General features: G+C 35.3%; 1 protein-coding gene across 31 annotated transcripts in view; it reads right to left on the bottom strand.

The window, feature by feature from the left end:
* rimbp2b (RIMS binding protein 2b) overlaps window positions 1–20,780 on the bottom strand; it is a 187,755-nt gene that overhangs the window by 148,328 nt on the left and 18,647 nt on the right. Inside the window, exon 1 of one of the 31 annotated variants that reach the window (XM_048209366.1) lies at window positions 19,451–19,498. The exons of the other annotated variants lie outside the window; for them this stretch is intronic. The gene's annotated coding sequence lies outside the window, so the exon portion shown is untranslated. Of the gene's footprint in view, window positions 1–19,450; window positions 19,499–20,780 lie in introns of those variants that run through there. 31 annotated transcript variants of the gene reach the window in all.

Raw genomic sequence — 20,780 nt, 5'->3', positions numbered from 1 at the left:
TCACAATACAGGAATTTCCAACTTCAATACGATACCTTGAAAAACATCAATATTCAAGATATTTTCTATACCACGAGGGAAACTGCCATACATACTGCAATGCAGATATTTTTATTATTATGTCATTTTTTTTTCATAATTTGGGTAATTTTGTTGCAATAGCTTATGCACAGCACATGGAGGCTTTATTTGAATCAACAAAACTAAAACTAAATCTACAAAAAAAAAAAAAAAAACACACAAGAAAAAGTTAATAATAAAATAAGAACAAATAAACAAATTCTAAACAACAGCACAAATAAATGCAATAGAATAAAGAGAGATATGAAGTAAACACGGCTTTAAGTATTTCACGTGGGTCAAACAGTATATAGTCTGGTAAGAAATTCTACAGAATTTAAAGTAATCAAATGTAAAATAACACTGGATAGTCTTCATTGTAAAAATTAAATACAGATTAATGCTTACAATTCAAGTTACAAAAGTTATTCAGTCAAGAGCAGAGAATGATTTTCTTTTTGTCTTTTTTTTTCTTTGATTAACACGACAGACAGAACCAGGTTCATTAGGCTGCTGTCACTTTAAGAGCTTATGCACGGATACAATATACTGTTGCACAACATGTGTTATCTTTGTCAACTATTTACCTTCCAAAACTGACTTTGTTTAACTGAATACTCATCAAGATTGTCATTTTGACATTTTTTTGTGTGTATTTGACCGTTTAAACGCAGTAAGCCACTCATTTTGGTACTTGCAACTCACAATCTGTTTGAGAGGCGGCTTTATGTGCACGCCACTTTAACATTAATCAGTGGTGCGTGCGCTTTTGGCGTGAGGAATTAGTAAAATTATTTTTGTAAATTATGTAAATTGCCATTGGCTTATATCACAAATACAGTGTCGGCATAACTATGCCATTCACATTATAACAATATAATTTAACCCCCCTTACGAGAGACCCTCTTGCTAAAATAGTCTTGCTACTGTACACACTTTTATATATGAACTTTTATGCAATGAAATATAAAAATGTTAATATATAAATTTAAATTTAAAATTTAAAAACATAAATGTGTTCATAATAATATATAATAAAACAACCACTTGCTTTGCCATTTAAAAGACTATATTGTTTTAAACAAATAATTAATACATTTTGTACTCTGCATAAATTTTAGTTAAATATTGAATTATTTTAACTATATAAATCCCCTCATTTATGAACACAAATCACATAAACTGAAATGGTGAGTTTTAAACAAATTTATTTAGACAAAAATTATTCATTTTAAGTGATTAATTTTATCTTAATTCTAAATATTTAGAATATTAAACAATTTATTACTACACTATTATTCTGCCATCGTGTTGGCGTGTTGCTATTTTGAGGAAACTGAAAACGACGGCACCATTGTCCAACAAAAACCTGGTCTAAAGTCAATGGCACAGTATTATTATTATTATTATTATTATTATTGTTGTTGTTTAAAGGGCACGTTAGTAATATATGCCTGTAGGCAGGTGCACAATACACATGCACTCAGCTTGTTACACACACAGGGACACGCAGCAGCACACAAACATGTCAAATATTAAAAATAAAAGGATTACAATCTAAAAGATTATTATCGTGTACATAAAGATAAAAATGCATACATGTCATTATGTATAGTCATTGCATGTATAAGAATTACCTATTTGCAGTAATTATGAATGAAACTGGCTAATTATTTGACCAATCGTGGCAATACACACATGTATTTAAACTGACTCGTCTGGTTGAGGGTGTCTATATTCCGCCATGTAAATAGCAATCCGCATTGGTGCAAGCGTACCTGGCTTTTAAAGGTAATGGGAGATCTGATTGGTTTATTGCATATTACGCCCAAAACACACCCATGACTCATTAAGAGAATGGGTACAACCCTATTGCGCCTGGCGCGCAGACCACTTTTTCTGTCATTAAACTAGCAAAAGTGGATTCGGACATGCCCTAAGTGCACCTGCACCATGTGCTTCAGACCATGAGCTTAGATTATTAAAATACGGCCCTAAAAGTCAAGAGCCAACTCAAGAGCTCCAAACAGTGAAAATGGCTCTTGATAAGAAGGTTCTTTTTAGAACCGAATGTGCTGCAAAGAACTACTGAAGAACCTTTAATAATCACGTAGTCCTCTGAGATCCATCATTTGCATGGTTGACCACTCAATGACCTTTCAGCGTGCTGAAAGAGTTGCTGTACATCAGAGAAAGAGCTAGTGCATTGCACAGCCACTGGCCTCAAGAGAGTGAGCAGCAGGGTATTTATAGCCCTACTCGTCCCCAGCTGCATGGCTCCTACACCCCGCCAACAGGCAATTGGGCAACACAAGCTCACCCCTCCAGCAACCTACCACACTAACGTCCATAACAGAAACAGACATCTGGACATCAGCAGCCCTCAAAAGGGAGAGAATAAATGATCAGGCAGGAAAAAGAGAAAAGGGCTGAAAGAGAGCAAGAAAAAAATCCACCATCAATCTGTTTACCTTTAAAATTTATAAACTAGTCCTTGCCAGATGAGTTAAATTACAGAAAAATAATACAAAACAAAGATTCTTAGACTGTTTATTCTCCTTCACAGTGCTTTAAGGACAACTTCAATCAAAAAAGGACTTCTCGCAATATGATGATGATGACAATAACAATAATAAATGTTTAAATTAAATTTATTTAAATATGCTCTAAGTATGATATAATTTCAATTAATGTCAAAGAAAACACATGATTTGCCATTTAAAAGACTGTAATTTGTTTTAAACATTTTTTTTTTTTTTAATTTTTATTAAATTTATCTCACCTAAATGTTTGCTCACTCTATGTATTTGTGTTTTTACAACAGGATAAGGCCATCCTTAAAAATATTCTTGTTTGCCGTAACCCGACCGACCCTGTCAATTTAGGACCGACTCAATTTTTTTTTTTTTTTTTGCTTTAAGTCCGACCGACTTTCCGGTTGTAAATTTGCATTACCAATTTTTTTTCCAGTACCAATTTTTTTTTTTTTTTACTCTTCAAACAACTAATACAAAAGCAATAAAATAATATTAATTATATTTTAGTAAGTATTGTAAATATATAAATTGCCTAGGCCTACATACAAACGAAGGCTACGTTCTTTCTTTTAAATAAAAACCCGTGACGTCATCTATGTTTACACTATTGGTTAACGGATGTCACACTATGGCCTGTGCGTTCGCTTCGTCTCATACTCTCATTCACTGTCAGAGTCAACGGTTCGCGCTCGGTACTGATGGCTGTGGCTGCAGTAAACAAAATGTTCGTGGTCACCGTTCAAAGTCATACGGGTTCAGGCACCATAATACATCTAAAAAATTCATTAAAACAGCTCGACACCGCTTTAACTTGGCACGAAGTTCTAGAAAAACTGTGCCCAGATCTTTTCCCATCCCTTCTCCCGTCTAGTCTAACCGTGACCGTGTCGACTGACTTGAAGGAAACCACTAAAATGTTGGTGGAGGAAACTCAAACTATTGAGGACGTGCTACAATTTGACCCACAAATCAAAGTGGTTTCTTTTAAATTGAAATTTCAAACTGAGACACCACCACCCAACAACACGAGGGATGCATTTTCCATCATGATGAGCCAGGCGAAGACCACGAAGGACCCGATGCTTCGTTCCTGCAATAATGGTGAGTTTGCATTCTTGAGTAGCAGAGCAGGTTTTTTTATTTAAAGCTAGCATGCATAACCTACTAGCCTTCCTGTTAACGTTAGAAGCTAACTTCAATAGTGTATGAGATGGAGAAATTTGAGATATGCTTGTGAAATACGTCTGTATGAGCCTACATTTAGGCGCGCATTATTCGAAATTAATGGTCATTACCAAGGAGTAGGCAATACATGGAGTTGTGCTATAGGCTTACAATGACAGCTAGCTGCTGGTTGGAACCTTTTCTTATGGAGCTGTCACTTTATGTTCGAAAATCTATTGCACGAATCGATTGGACCAAAAAACACAAGTTTCGCAAACGAAAATAGGAAATTGATTTTAACGGCCTTCTTTCGGAGCGCGTCCAGGGTTTTTTTTTTTTTTTTTTTTTTGGAAATTCATATCTATGTAATCACCATCACCAAATTTGTATTTTTTTTTTTTTTTAATTGAAACTTGAAAAAAAAATATATATATAGACCTACCTACCGACCCTTTTTTTTTATATTTTTTTTTACTGTTACTGCAAACCAAAATATTTTTAAGGATGGCCTAATTTTGCCCATGAGTTTACACACAGCACAAGGAAGCTTGATTTCAACATTGAATTGAATTTACAAAAGACAAGTAAACAAGAACAAATAAACAAATTACAAGCATAAGCACAAATAAATACAATAAAATAAATAAAAAAACAAATGAAATAAAGAACCGCTTCCAGGTTCTACGTCAGAACGCCGACTCATTATTGGCCGACGGTGTTCAAGTGAGCAGCACGACACATGCGTGTGATGCTGATGATGCAGGAGCCAGCGTTCTGACGTAGGAACTGGAAGCGCTGGACTTAAACAGCATACGAGAAAAACAGGGAAGAGAAGAAATTCTTAAATAAAGTCATTATTTTTGCACACAAAAAGTATTCTAGTCGCTTCATAACATTAAAGGGATAGTTCACCCAAAAATGAAAATTTGATGTTTATCTGCTTACCCCCAGCACATCCAAGACGTAGATGACTTTGTTTCTTCAGTAGAACACAAATGATGATTTATAACTCTAACTGTTGCAGTCTGTCTGTCAAATAATGAGAGTGAATGGGAACTCGAACAATAAGAGTAAAAAAAAAACTTGCATAGACAAATCCAAATTAAACCCTGCGGCTCGTGACGACACATTGATGTCCTAAGACACGAAACGAACGGTTTGTGCGAGAAACCGAAGACTATTTATATCATTTTTTACCTCTAAAACACCACTATGTCCAACTGCGTTCAGCACTCGCTTAGTGAAGTCTGATCGCGCTCTGACAGCGGCAGTGATGTCTAGCACTCATTGAAGTATACGCGCGAGACATCACTGCCGTTGTCAGAGCGTGATCAGACCTCACTAAGCGAGTGCTGAACGCAGGTGTTTTAGAGGTAAAAAATGATATAAATACTTTTCGGTTTCTCACACAAACCGATCGTTTCGTGTCTTAGGACATCAATGTGTCGTCACGAGCCGCAGGGTTTAATATGGATTTGTCTATGCAAGTTTTTTCGACTCTTATTGTTCGAGTTCCCATTCACTCCCATTATTTGACTGAGAGATGGTAGCGGTTGGAGTTAAAAATCCTCATTTGTGTTCTACTGAAGAAACAAAGTCACCTACATCTTGGATGCGCTGGGGGTAAGCAGATAAACATCAAATTTTCATTTTTGGGTGAACTATCCCTTTAAGGTTGAAACCACTGTAGTCACATGGACTATTTTAATTATGTCTTTACTACTTTTCTGGATCTTGAATGTGGTAATTACGTTGCTTTCTATGGGGATAATAAAACATCTCGAATTTCATCATAAATATCTTAATTTGTGTTCCAAAAATAAACAAAGATCTTACAGGTTTGGAACGACATTAGGGTGAGTAATTAATGACAGAAATTTCATTTTTGGGTGAACTAACCCTTTAATAGTTACTTAATAGTGAGAACTGGACCCTAATCTAAAGTGTGACCTAGTATAATAATTAGAGATAACTCAATGAGTTATGATTAAACCGTAAAAAATAGTCTAAACATTACCAAGAATCTGGTATATATAAAACTTGTCCCAGATCCATAAATTCAATAATAAATTCAATCTAAAACAATTCCCATACAATAAGAAACAATCAGAGCAGATTAGCAAGCCATCATGCCAGTTCAGCACCACAAAACTGACCTTCCCCTTGGCTCAATGTCCAACTTCTAAACAAACAAGGGCCTGAAAAATCCCGCATTTTGTCAGCTTTGTGGAGCTGAGCTTGTTCTCTCCCCATTATCAATTTTAATTAGCGTGTTTGGCTGTCTGTGGATATGGTTAAGCCTTTTTTTACAACAGCCAGGGGGCCATTTGTATTGGGGTCAGGTCTGGAATCCTGTGAGCATAGGCAAACATGTGCAAAAACGATTCGGCTGCAAGTCCTGTGAAACTCTGCAGACGCAGAGAGTGTCAGTCTAGAAGGCGGCCACCCCTCCTCACCGTTTTCCTAATTGGTTTTCAGTGAGGGCAAGGCAAATTAAATCTAGCCTATTACAGCTATGCTATTCAATTAGCCTTTGCTACTCCCATGCACTAAGAGGCAGAGATAGAGAATCTGCACTCATCTACTCGGTGCGCTACTCAAATTAACATGGGACCACCAGAAAGAGAGAACAGCACTCAGAGAAAAGAAAGAGAAGAAAACATTTGACCAATTCTACTTTTGGATTTCCAGCTGCAAATATTATTTTGTATTTTTGTCTTATTTTACAGTTAAAATATTTTGACATAGCTTTTTCTTATTACCAAATTTAGTGAGATTTATCAGGTATATACACTACAGTTTAAAAGTTTGTAGTTTGTAGTAAGATTTCGTTAATGTTTTTGAAAGAAGTCTCTAATGCTCACAAAGGCTGCATTTATTTGATCAAAAATACAGTAAAAACAGAAATATTATTGCCATTTAAAATAAATGTTTTCTATTTAAATATATTATAAAATGCAATTTATTCCTGTGATGCAAAGCTGTATTTTCAGCATCATTATTGTTCAGAAACAATTCTAATATGCCGATATACAGCAAATACCTAGATTACAGCAAAGTTGAATTGACTGGTGTTTGAGTCTGGCCTAAAAACAAAAAAAAAGAAAAGAATATAAAGTATAGAAGTGTGTAAATATAGACCTGTCTAATGTAGCAGTAGCAGTTTTTTTGAAGTGAATAACATATTTGTCTATGCTATTCCTTCTGTCTTCATGTATCAGAGCACAGTGAGGAAAAAAGAAGGACGAAGTTAGCAAACAAAAGGATAAAAACCTTTAGAAAGCTTGTAGGTGACCTTATTCCTGCTCTGTGGCATCACAAGCAGCCTCTTAAAACCTTAAAATTGCTCAAAGCCATAATGTCCTTTAACATAGGCTATGAAAAACACTGCTTTCAAAGGCTGACATTACTGTAACGCTTGAAGGAACTAACTTCATACAGAAAGAAAGTAGGATTGTTATTACAGCCTCTGCTAAATAAAGAGGACAATAACAATAGGTCACATTCTCGTTAACACATTAACGGTCTCTGTGGATCTCCAGCAGCGAAGATGAATCGAAAGGTGCGAAGATAACATTTGAAAAGAAGACAAAAAAGAAAAGACAAGCATTTATCTGTGGGCACAGTGGGACAATATTTATGCTGACATAATGATGTGTGAAATTAAATTGATCAGAACAGCAGCGAGAATCAATTAGCTCTGCAAAGTAAATGAGGGTCCTGTCAGGCCTTTTTTTCTATATTGATCAGCAGTACAGAAGAAAACAGATTACTAAAATAATAAAAAAGGAGCAGCCAAACTTTCAAAACCAGACCCAAAAAAAAAGCTCAAATAAATAAAAATAATTAATAAAAAATAAATAATTCACCATTCACTGAAAATCTTATCTCCTATGGTGGAGGGCAATATTTTCATAGAAAAAAAAGACTTAAATTTCAGTCTTTTTATCACTATTGAATGCATTAAAAGACTATACAAGATTTACAGACTACTTTTATAGTGAATTTACAATACCATTTAAAAAAATGTTTGCAGTCAGAAAGATGTTTTAATTTTTTTTAAAGAAATCAATACTTTTATTGAGCATGGATACATTAAATAGATCAATAGTGACATTTATAAGGTTACAAAAGATTTCTATTTCAATTAAAGGCTGTTTTTTCTGTTTTTTTTTTTTTTTACTTTTTATTTATTAAACAAATGTATCACATTTTCTACAAAAAATATTACAAAAATTGATAATACTAAGAAAAGGGTTTTTTTTTGCACCAAATCATCATATTAGAATGATTTCTGAAGGATCATGTGACACTGAAGACTGGAGTGATGATGCTGAAAATTTAGCTTTGCATTACAGGAATAAATTACATTTTAACATGTTAAAGTAGAAATAGTATTTCACAATGTTGCTGTTTTATTGTATTTTTGCTCAAATAAATGCAGCCTTGGTGAGCAAACAGACAAAATCATTAAAAAAAATCTTACAGACCCCAAATTTTCATTTTTCTAGACTTATGAGCCTCCATCCATTTTCATTATACAAAAAAATCTCCTTTTGTCTTCCAAAGAAGAAAAAAATGATACAAGAACAACAGGATGGTGAGTAGAAAATTTTAATTTTTGGGTTATCTACCACTTTAAATGAATAATCGCAATTTAAAGAGAACAGAGATGTAAAATATGAGCACTCAGACTTCATCGCACCACAGACGAGCTCAGTAATAAGTTGATTAATTACGATACATAATGAAACAGTTCTAATCTCTCTTTTCTGATCTATTTTTTTAATCACATAGTTTAGACTCAATGCCTGATCATTCCAGTTCTGTTAGCCTCCGAGCAGCTGTTTCCAATATGTCCCAGATCACTGAAGAAATCCCTGACAACATCACATCTTGAGCCAGTGCCCAGCATGCTCAGAAAAAAGCAACACTACATTTGCCCAGAAAAAGGTGGATCCAAACAAGTCTACAACAACATATGGCACATCCAAAAAAAAAAACAAAAAAAAAAAAAAACAAGTCATCAGCTAGTCAGCTAAACAAACAAACAAAAAAGCACTATTGGCTGTTTGAGAGAATTCAGCCAAAAGAAATTCTATAACAGTATATTTGTACTGGAAAATATACAGTCATTGCTCATATAGGGATTTAAATACCTAACACCAAGTATTTCGGAATTGATGGACATGAATTATACCTCAAATTAGGAGCTATCAAGCAAAGCAGGCAAAAAAAATCACATAGACTTACACTATAGTCACGAGTCATGAAAATCTTCTGAAGACAGAAGTTAAAACATTTCTTAAGATAAATTGTAAGGAGTTCATAACAATGTAAAAATGTATTTGTTAAGAAAATACAAAAAGGAAAAAAAAAGACTGGTGTTATCTGATTATATGATTTTGACAAAGACTTGCTGGTCAACTCAATGGAAAAACTCAAAACGTCTTTTCATGCTGACTGCAGATAATAATCATAATAATCATAATAAGCCCACACACTATTTTCACTATGTTTTCACCAGTTTTCATCTTGATGGGAGTTCAGAATCAGTGTCTTATGTGCTGTGTATTGTAAATAGTTATTTTTAAAGAGACTGTCTCAAGATGGAGTGGCCTATATGCATTCATTTTCACTCCATCTTTCTTGTGCCCAGAGCAAATGTGTCCTGTGTGTGTGTGTGTGTGTGTGTGTGTGTGTGTGTGTGTGTGTGCGTGCCCTGCTAGAGTGAACAGTGAACATGTCCACGTATGTGCAGAAAGTTAATGAAAATTGTTGTAATTATAAAATTAAACACAAGGTCCCTATTTGAATTTTGAATTCAGCAAAAAGTCACGTCAAGAGTAGCAATAACCAATCATTGTTTACATGATCTATCGATGTTATCACTTCAGAACACTAGTAATATTAGGGCTCGAAATTAAGGACTGCCCGATGGCCCGGGGCCAGTGTGAATGACGCTCGGGACAGTAGACGGAACGGTCACTTGCCCGATCGGGCCAGTGCTGTAGGGTGTGCGATATGTATCGTCTATGATATCGTAATTGTTTATTTAAAGGTGCTCTAAGTGATGTCACGCGTTTTTAGGCCAAAACATTTTTTGTCACATACAGCAAACATCTCCTCACTATCCGCTAGCTGCCTGTCCCCTGAGAACACTATAAAAAAACGCGGTCTCTGTAGTCGCCACAAGCTCCGAAAACGGCAATAAAAACAAACTGGTGCAGCCTGGACCACAAAACATAATAAACATGCTCCAGCCAATAACTGACAAGAATGATTTTAAATGCGCGTTCATGACTGTTTCAGGAAGCACGGAGGGGAGGGGGAGGAGGAGTAGGAGGGAGGGTCTAGCTAGCCTCTGTTTTGTTTGACAACACTTCGAACGTCAACAGGAAGTTACTCCACCCAGGATCACTTAGAGCACCTTTAACAATCTGATATTATCGAGTATGTCCCTCACTGTACAAAAAACAAACAAAAAAACACCCATGAGTGCACGCATTCACTACGTGACATAGTCTAGTAGGTTAGACTAGTGCGCGTGCATATTTAGAGTGCACGATTTCACTGTGTGATTTAGTCTTAAAATGCCTTTAGAATGCCCCAGAATTCAAGATAAGGGGCAAAAATTCCCCTGTATATATTTCATGTTTATATAATTTAATATAGTTAACAAATAACAAAGAGTGCCGTTTTTCTCCAAATATTAGCATGATTACAAATGTTTAATGAACATTTAATTTACAATAATTTACAAATAATTTAATGAACAAATACTTAATATCAAGTGACTTACATTTAAGAAACCAAATCGGCTGTTTCACTCTATTTCGCCAACGAAAGTAGTTCCAAAGTCCACAGAATTGTTTTGCGTCTCTGAGCAAAACTTCCTGAATGAATCAGCCGTTTGAATGAATCGGTTGAATCTCAATGACTCGCTCATTAGCAGGGACTTGCTGCCACCTACTGGCGGGTTTAATTTCACGTTTAAAAAAGTGTCTTCATTTTTTTTTATAATTTCAAATAACAGTATTTAACGTTTTATATTTTCAACATTAAAAACATTTTTATGTATCTGTAACTGTTCTTCACTGATTAACTTTAATAAAGTTTAATCTATTCTATAGTTATATAGTTATACATTAGATTACAATTTCTGTACCTGAAAATCTCCTGTTTAAACCTACATGGAAAACTTTGTTTGTTCTGTTGTATTTATTTGTGCTATTACTCGTAATTTGATTATTTGTTACTATTTTATTACTTACTGTTTGTTTGTCTAACAATATTTAGAAAATAAGTTAATCTAGTAGCTTTTGGTGTCATAACCCGATTTATTGAGGTTAACTGTAACAAAGACAATGAAAACAATAAATATGCTTATTTTATAGGCCCATTTTCTCAAAATACTTTATTAATATTTTTGTTGTGGGGCAAGTGAAAACTTTGGCGGGGCAAGTAAAAATTTGAACCACTGGCCTGACCGGGCCAGTAGAAAAAATCCTTAGCGTTGAGCCCTGTAATATTTATTTTTACTGTATATGTAGCTATAGTGGTATGTTGTCATGCTTTATATTTGAAACAATTCAATGGATTCATTAAACATCTTACCTTTGGGGATTTAAGACAAGTTTGAGGTTATTCTAACTTTAATAGGTTATTTACAAGGATTTTTAAAACATTCTTTTATCTTTTATGATACATGGTTGCACTTTTTTGGGCTTCAAAATCTCATCCTCTATTCACTGCCATTATAGAGCTTGGGAGAGCCAGGACATTTTTAAATATATCTCAAATTGTGTTTGTCTGAAAGATTAAAGTCATATAGGATGGCTTGAGGGTGAGTAAATCATGGGGTAATTTTCATTTCTGGGTGAACTAACCCTTTAAGTTTTGTATTTAGAACATTCTTTAAAAAAGATTTAGAAATTTTTTGGGAATACAAAATATTCTTAACTTTATTCTTATGTTAGCAAATAATAAGAAAAAAGTAGTTAAGAAGAATTTTATTCTTATGTATTTTTTGTGAATCCAACCCCAGTATATCAACCCCCTGTTGGTTCTTTTGACAGTAAGCAACCACCTAGCAACCCTTCAGAACACCCTAGAAACATATTAGCACCTGCACAGCAACGCCCCAGCAACCATCCATAACTCTGTAGAGGATGTGGAGTGGAGTGGACCATAGAAAATGAAAGAGGTGATTGGAACGCTCTCAGATTGAGAGATGTTTATTCATCTTAAGAGGTTTGCAAGCAGCAGACTAAGGCAATTCAGGGACAGATTTCTCATTACAACACACTCAGAGTAAACCTATCACTTCACTGAACTAAAGCCAAGCGATGCTTTCTCTCACACACAATACTCAATAGTTAAGAATCCAGTCAGGTCAATAAAACTCAAGTCACAAACACAAAGAAACTTTACGAGTGAAGTCACATACTGGCAGCCGGTGTCTCACAGTAGACTTTGTTTATAAATGAACCTCTTAGAAAATCTCCAATACACCTCAGATTTGATTCCAGCACAGCTTTTGAGAAGTCTGTAGTGGCAAAGCAGAGATGTGCTGTTCTTTTTCTTTCTCTAATGACGGCTAAAGGCTAGCATGTATATGCTTGGACTGTCAGGATGACTTCAGTGAGCAGCAATAGAAGGGAACTTTTCCTCTAATCCACTCACATCACTGTCAATCCAGACTTATCACATCCACAGCAGGCCAGCCACCATGGATCAATTTTACTCTGCTTAAAGGAACCAAACTTTCCTTGATCTTTTAAAATGAAAAAAGTCAATACTAAAACACACTGTCACTTACAGAACTCAAAACACTAGTTCAAAAAGATAATTTCTACATTCTATATCAAAATCATCAAATGAATCAGCAGAAATACATGCTACCCGAACAAACTTTGACCCCTCGATCCAAACCTGCAGCTCACAAGTAATGTATTAACTAACATGAACTAACAATAAGCAATACATTTGTTACAGTATTTATTCATCTTTGTTAATGTTATTTAATAAAAATACTGTCGTTCATTGTTTGTTCATGTTAGTCCACAGTGCATTAACTAAAGTTAACAAATACAACTTTTGATTTTAATAATGTATTAGTAAATTACGAAATTAGCATTAACTAAGATTAATAAATGCTGTAGAAGTATTGTTCATTGTTAGTTCATGTTAACTAAAGTAGTTAACTAATGTTAAAGGCACAGTATGTAGTTTTCGCCACTACAGGTTGGTTATTCAAAACAAAGGCGTAGCTTGATGACGCCTTGATTTCGCAGAATCATGGGAGGTGTTGTCTTCACGTCTACAGCCGCTGGAGAAGAATCTGAAAGGACGCAGACAGAAATCATATTCATGGATGAGCTAATGTATTAAAGATTTATTAACATTACGTTGGAGCGGAACAAGGCCACTGGTGCCAAGTGTGATACTTCCGCTTCTTCTGGTCAAGCGTATGTGGGGTAAAGCAGCAATGTTTTATCATATTAGATACATTTGTGTGTTGAAAGTTGTTATAACGCTACTCTGAGCGTTTACTCGGTGGCTACTATGAGACACTTGTTGCACATTGCAGTAAGTTAGATCAATATTAGACATAGTAAAACATGGTACTCGCAGTAAATCAAGAAAACGAGATTTAAACAATAAGACTTACTGTGTTGAGCTATGTAAGCTAGAGTAATATAGTATTTTTTTTGTCAATGAATGTATCCAAATAATTGCTCATCTGTCTAATAAAACGCGTAATATTGAAGCGTTTTGATGTTTCCATGGTTTCTACAAAATAAAACCTTAAATCGAGGGCAACGCGGCTATGATGTCATTGATAGGCGACACACAGATCCGTGTCCGTGTTCTGGTTAAAATTGCTAATTTCTCTGGATTTAAACATTCTTGGAAACATTTGGGATAATGTAAGCACACAAGTCAACAAAATATATAACAATATATAACATTTGATCTTTTAATCCAAAAATCTTACATATTGTGCCTTTAACTAATGAAACCATATTGTAAAGTGTTACCATTTTATCAAATAAATGCAGCCACAGTGAACATTAGAGACTTTAAAAACATTATAAAATCTTACAGGCCTCTAAATTTTTTGATGGTATAGTGTACATAAAAGCCTTAAAGGCACAATAACAAACTGGGAAGATGGGAAAAATAGACATGAAAGAGAGGGTGGACAAGTAGTCATGAAAAACTAAAATATGTTTTACATGCAAAAAATGATAATAATATTAACTCCCTGAGGTCTGAAAACGCGCCGGCGCGTTTTCAGGTTTTTTTTCACATTGCAGCAAAACAGACTTAAAATACTCCATCATTTTTTGTCATAGAGACATAAGTAATATATCAATTGAAACTATAGAATGTCTTCTTTTATTTGTGTACACTCAGAGTAAAAACAAAATGTTGTGCTTTTTGAAAAATAAAGAAAACTAAAATGATGTATGATCTGTCCTCTCCCTCTGAACAAATTTTAATCTGATAGTTCTCAGAAAATGAACTATAACTTAGTGAATACTAATCACAAAAAAATTAGACTTATGTCTAAAAAAACGTTGAAATGTCAGGTTTTAAATCGTGTAAGTCAAATCGAAAACAAAAATTCTGTTTATGTCATCTGTATGAAAAGAGACACATGTCAGAAATCCGTGATTCAGCTCATTATCCGCTAATGCGGCCACGCCCACGGAGCCAGCGCTATTCAGATGCAAATTCTGAGGCAATGCATGCATACATCGTCTCAATCGTGTATTTATTGTCTTGAAAAGTGTTCATCTGGATGTTAAAGCCATGGTTAGCGAGCTCTGGAAGACATGCAGTTAGTTCCTGGTTCTTCTTCTTCTTTAGAATAATTTGTGGACTAAATGTGCACAGAGAGCGCCCTCCAGCTGCAAGTATGAATTGAAAACACCATTCCTGAAATGTCCTCTTCTTCTTTAGAATAATTTGTGGACTAAAGGTATACAGAGCGCCCTCCGGCTGCAAGTATGAATTGAAAACACCAGCGAGTTATTTATAGAATAAATATAACTCCTCTGTATAGAAAATTGACATAAACATATGAGAATCCATCAATATTTCTCCAAATGTGAATGCTTTTAAACTAAAAGCCTATATTCAGACTGTTTGCATCACAGAAATACATTATATTTTAAATATTATAATAGAATACCATTATTTTAAATTGAGCTGAGACATGATTACAGAGGTTTTTTTCACAGCCTACCTGACTGAAAGGCCTCATTAATATGCAGCACCATTAGAGGTTCTTTATGCAATTCTTTTTGTCTTCTCAGGTGTAAATCACCCATTATTCATGATGATTCACGCCTCCACGCATACTGTGTTTCTTGACAAAAAGTGTCTTACAAAAACTAAATCAATATATTGTTTTATATGAACAAGTAGGCATTATAATTTTTACATAATTTTGAAGCAAAAACTCTAGCCTACAACCTCCAATACCCAAAAGTCTTGTAACAGATTTAATATATATTTTTGGCCTTATTTCAGTGACTTAATTTTTTAGTTTTTTCAATAACCACGCATAAACGTTATTCCTTCAAAAACACAAACATGTGCATACATGTTCCTCACATATTATGGTAGCCTAGTTTGTGCTGAATACAGAGTAATGACACCTTTGTCATTAATATGTTTATGAACAACTGAAAAAAGCACAAATGTCAGGGCATGTCAAAACTTCTCCAGGCCCCAAATCAGCCTCAGACTCCAGAGGGTTAATAATTTTCTTATTTATTTAATATTCATTGTCATTACTATGAGCGCTGGTGTTTTCAATTCATCCTTGAAGTCGGAGGGCGCTCTCTGTGCATTTTAGTCCACAAATTCATCTAAAAGAAGAAGAGGCTATTCCATGAATGGAGTTTCCAATTCATACTGCAGCCGGAGGGTGCTTAAGAAACAAAAACTCATCTAAAATTCATCTATAGAAGAAAAGAAAACAGGAACTAACTGCATGTCTTCTAGAGCTCCCTAACCATGACTTTTACATCCAGATAAACACTTTTCAAGACAATAAATACACGATTGAGACGATGAATGCATGTATTGCCTCTGAATTTGCGTCTGAATAGCGCTGGCTCTGTGGGCGTGGCCGCATTAGCAGATAATGAGCTGAATCACGGACTTCTGACATGGCTCTCTTTTCATACAGATTACATAAACACAGAAGGTTTGTTTTCGATTTGACTTACATGATTTAAAACCTGACATCTTAACGTTTTTTTAGACATAAGTTTAATTTTTCTGTGATTAGTATTCACTAAGTTACAGTTCATTTTCTGAGAACTATCAGATTGGACTTCGTTCAGAGGGAGAGGAGAAATCACGCATCATGTTAGTTTTCTTTATTTTACAAAAAGCACAACATTGTGTTTTTACTCTGAGTGTATACAAATAAAAGAAGATATTCTATAGTTTCAATTGATATATTACTTATGTCTCTATGACAAAAAATGACGGAGTATTTTAAGTCTGTTTTGCTGCAATGTGAAAAAAAACCTGCAAAACGCACCGGCGCGTTTTCAGACCTCAGAGTGTTAAAATAACATTACGAATGGACCTCAGGGAAAAAATAAAATGATAAAAAAAAACAATGTATGACATGCTGTAGGCTGTCCCTTACTCTCTGCATGTGTAATTCTACTTCATTTAAAACCCTTAATAATGCCTAATGCCATTTTCAGTTTCCCTTGTGGGTGTTCTGTATTCAATTACAGAAGTCTAATAAATACAAATTAGCTATATGCTTTGATGCAGCAATTACTTTTGATGAAGCATTTACTTAAGCATAAAATCACGTAAACGCATACATTTCTAACAAACATGACAATAAACAAATAAATGTTCCGGCTTATGAAGACAATGAACACAAACAAGCCGTCTGTGTCTAAAAAGTCACCGGATGTGACACCAGATGTCCGCCGCAATCGCATGGGGTGGGTGTTTTTGGATGATTACAAGGCGAGCTTTGAAGCTTTGGCTGTCACTGAGAAACAGAGGCGGCCTCCCAAGCTCAGCTTTACTGAAAGGTGTTACTTCATATTAGTGTGAATCCCCACATGATTGGATCAACAGGTCCTCTGCTCTCATATGCTCAGGTCACAAGCAATCACACGGAGAGCTAAATCTTGTCTCGCATGAAGCCTTAAAACTAGCTTGTGTTCGTCTAATCACAAGCAAAAAAAAAAGTGATTGCAACTGGCACTGCTTCTCAGGTCCCAGACTAGTGTTAAATGAGGACCTGTCCCAATTCAAGACTTTGCCGTTCATACTGCACACAAATACAGCAAGCGATAGTGATCATCTTAAAGGTGCAGTAAGCCATTTCTAAAAAACACAGTTGAAAGTGGATTGGACAGAGCACAACACGCTTGTAGCAGCATCAGCAGTAGGAGGCAGATACATTCATTAATGATAGGGGAAAAAAGAGAGTGGGTGAGCAAGACATTACCGTTTTATTAACGTTACTGTGGTATGAAGCAGGGCAGTGCTGAAAGATGTGGGACATTTTACGTTGCTGTTTTTATTATGCTCACATGCTGCAGTCAGCCGCTGACTCTCTTTCGCTTTGTTGTTTATGTTTATTTTACTATTAAAGGTGGGGTATCCATTTTTTCAACAATGCTATTGGACATTGTTGATATTTGAAATCAACCCAAACAAACCCACCCCTCTCTTCATTGCTCCGCCTCCAAAAGTCACTCTCCAATCCTAACCGCCCTGCTCTGAGTCAGTCTTAAACCCCGGTCCGATCGCTGCTGGCATGCAAGGCGAGTGCACTAACAATGACGCTAAACACAACATTCTCTAGCAGTCATCAGTGCGCAGTGGTTTACCTGCACAACTCTCACTATCTGGCCACTGTTACACATGCAATATGGGAGTGTAAGTCTGTGTATCACATCTGACGTGCAACAAAATGCTTCACGAAAAAAGCGCAGTTGATGAACGAACAACAAGGAAGCACAAAAAATGAACGTACAGTACACAAGAGTAAATACAAACAAGAGTTCGTTGTTAGTCGCCAACAGCACAGCAGCTCCAGACAATCAATAACACGATTTTTTAAGACCTTTTTAATACCACCTTACATGAAATTTAAGACCAAACCTGCAATGGAAACACACACACACAATCAGGCATGTGATCAGCTAGAGATAAAAAAAAAAAAGCAGGAAAGTCTGACCCTGCACCCACGCCACGCCACAGCACCTTTTTTTAAAATAATATATATCACATTAAAAGATATGCCATATATTGTAATAATGCATATTATTGTTCTGTAAAATTAAAAAGCAGCATTTAATAATCATGACAATAATTAATATAATATAATATATTAAATGTATTAATAGAATTGTTATTATTAAAGTACCTGTGAAAAGTTTGGAAACAATTATTGATTTTAAAATCAAAAATTTTAAAATCAAAAAGTCCCTTCTGCTCACCAGGGCCACATTTATTTGATCACAAATACAGTACAAACAGCAACATTGTGAAATATTCTTACAAATAAAAAAGTTTTCTATATTTTATAAAAAAATATTTTATAAAATGTAATTTATTCCTGTGATCATTTTTAGCATCATTACTCCAGTCTTCAGTGTCACATGATCCTCCAGAAATCATTACAATTTGATTTGATGCTCAAGAAACATTTCTAATTATTATCAATTTTGAAAACAGTTGTGCTTTTTGTGGAAATGGTGATATTTGTTAGTTTTCTTTGAAAAATAGAAAGTTCAATGAACAGCATTTATTTGAAATTATTTCATGTATTTGTCAAATATATTATTTATTAAAGCATTTATTAAATAGAAATATTCTGTAACATTTTTAATGTCTTCACTCTTCACTCACTTTATCACTTTAAAGTATGACGAATTAAAGTATAAATTTTTCTATTTTTTAAATCCTACCACAAATGTTTAAATTGGATTTCCACAAAAATTAAGCAGCAAAAACTGCATTTTAACACTGATAATATAAATAGTGAATGTTTCTTGAGCAGCAAATCAACATTTCTGAAGAATCATGTGACACTGAAACTTCTCTTTGTAAACAACAGTATTATAAACAATTCTAATGACGAATGATGCGTTCCCAAATCCAAATTTAAGCCTCACAGACAAAGTAGCATTTACAGTGAATCGAAAATGAAAACACACCACTGTTACAGCAAACATGCAGCGCGTCAGACTATTATTTATATAATTACATCACAGCCGTTGCAAATTATATATTAAATTCCCACCACAAATTATATATTAAATTCCCACCACCATTCATAAAAAAGTTACCAAACGAGTAACACGTTTCAGCGCTGATTCTACTCGCATTTGGTGCGTTGACCCATTTGAACTCTTTTAGGGACCGTTCATATGTTGCGTCTAAAAACGCATAGAAAACGCGTCGGCACCGCTTTCTCCTTTCCAAAGCGCTCGGGCGCTGCGGTAGCGTCTGCCGTTACTAAGCAACCATGAGCCGCGCTCTCCATGACAAGCTTGTTTCAGCAAAGGATATATGGATTTCCAGCATCGAAAATCACTTGCAGTAGCTTTGCCACAGCAGACTGATTTAAAAATGTGTATCCGTGTACAGCTCTGATCAGACATTCCTACATCTTTGCTGACCTTTGTCCTGCAGATGGCGCCGCGCGGCGTTGGACCATTCCGTCGTTGACGTAGGCTATTATAAAACATAAAACATAACATACATAAAACATATAAAACATCTTACTGACCTGCCTGATTCATATGCGTCATGATTTTAGACCTGAAAAAACGGAATTCCGTATATATTCCGTCACATTACCGCAAAAGAAGCATTCAGATGCTCGGCGTGTGCGTACCGCTTTAATGCCCATTGTACCAGTTTAAAACATTTTCTACAAACAGCGCAGTTTGCCTCGTAGACATTTACCGGCACCGGCCTTAACCACCAAGAGAATTCATCTTTCTCGAGCCATAAATCATTACATTTGCGCTTACCTAATAAGGCTGCCTGCTACCTCAATTCTCTCTGATGACGCAACGCAATAACTAACTTACCGCGAGAAAAAAAAAATCTTCTGTCCAATGATCAGTCAGTCATTGGGTCTGTCAGACTATAGAAAGTTTTGCGGTAATGCAACGAAAAATATTTAAGACCCCAAGGTACGCTGGTCAGTTATAAAATTGCGTCTAAAAAATACACGAAACCGGACGGAGACATTTCACTCGCTCGGTCCCATAAGGAATGTAATACCTCCCTTGTGAAAATTCAAAACATTCCATACAATTTAAGACTTGTTTAGGCCTTAAAAACCGAAATTTGTATTTAAGACTTTTTAAGACTTTTTAAGGATCCGCGGGGACCCTGAAACCCAGTTTTAATCATATGAAAAGCGGGTTCAAAGCAGCCTCCGCGTCTGTTTTCAGGCCTTCCCGCTTAGCTTTCTTCAGCGCTGGAAAGCTTTTCTAATATTAACACAGGTCCTAAAGCGCTTGCCCAGTCATAAAACTTCATTCCAGTGATATTCTTTTGAGCTCTTTTGTATTGTCTCATCATTTCTCTTTCTGCATTTTTCTTTCTTTTCAAATCTCCCTCTTGCTCGTTTTGTCTCCACATTGCTGTTGGCTAGATCGATATTAGAATAAAAGCTGGATGACTTGTTGTGTTGCTAAATTTAAATAACCCATAAAACATGGAAGTGTTAAGCAATCATTTCAGACATGTAATGATACTACAGTATATAGAAACATTTTGGCATAAAGGGTTCTTTAAAACGGAGTCATGAGCCCTAGGGTTCATATAGAAACGCCTTGAACCCCTTTTCAAGTGCAAGAAGATCTATAATGCCTGGAGGAAGTTATTAGAAAGCTAATAAAGTTACATTTACAATGTACCGGGCTGATACAATGAGCATTTCTGATAAAGAACTATCCTTTACAAGTTTGAGTTTAGCAGCATAAAAAAATCACA

Source organism: Megalobrama amblycephala, linkage group LG12 (genome assembly GCF_018812025.1).
Source record: "Megalobrama amblycephala isolate DHTTF-2021 linkage group LG12, ASM1881202v1, whole genome shotgun sequence".
Lineage (NCBI taxonomy): Eukaryota > Metazoa > Chordata > Actinopteri > Cypriniformes > Xenocyprididae > Megalobrama > Megalobrama amblycephala.
This window is presented reverse-complemented; position numbering and strand designations above follow the sequence as displayed.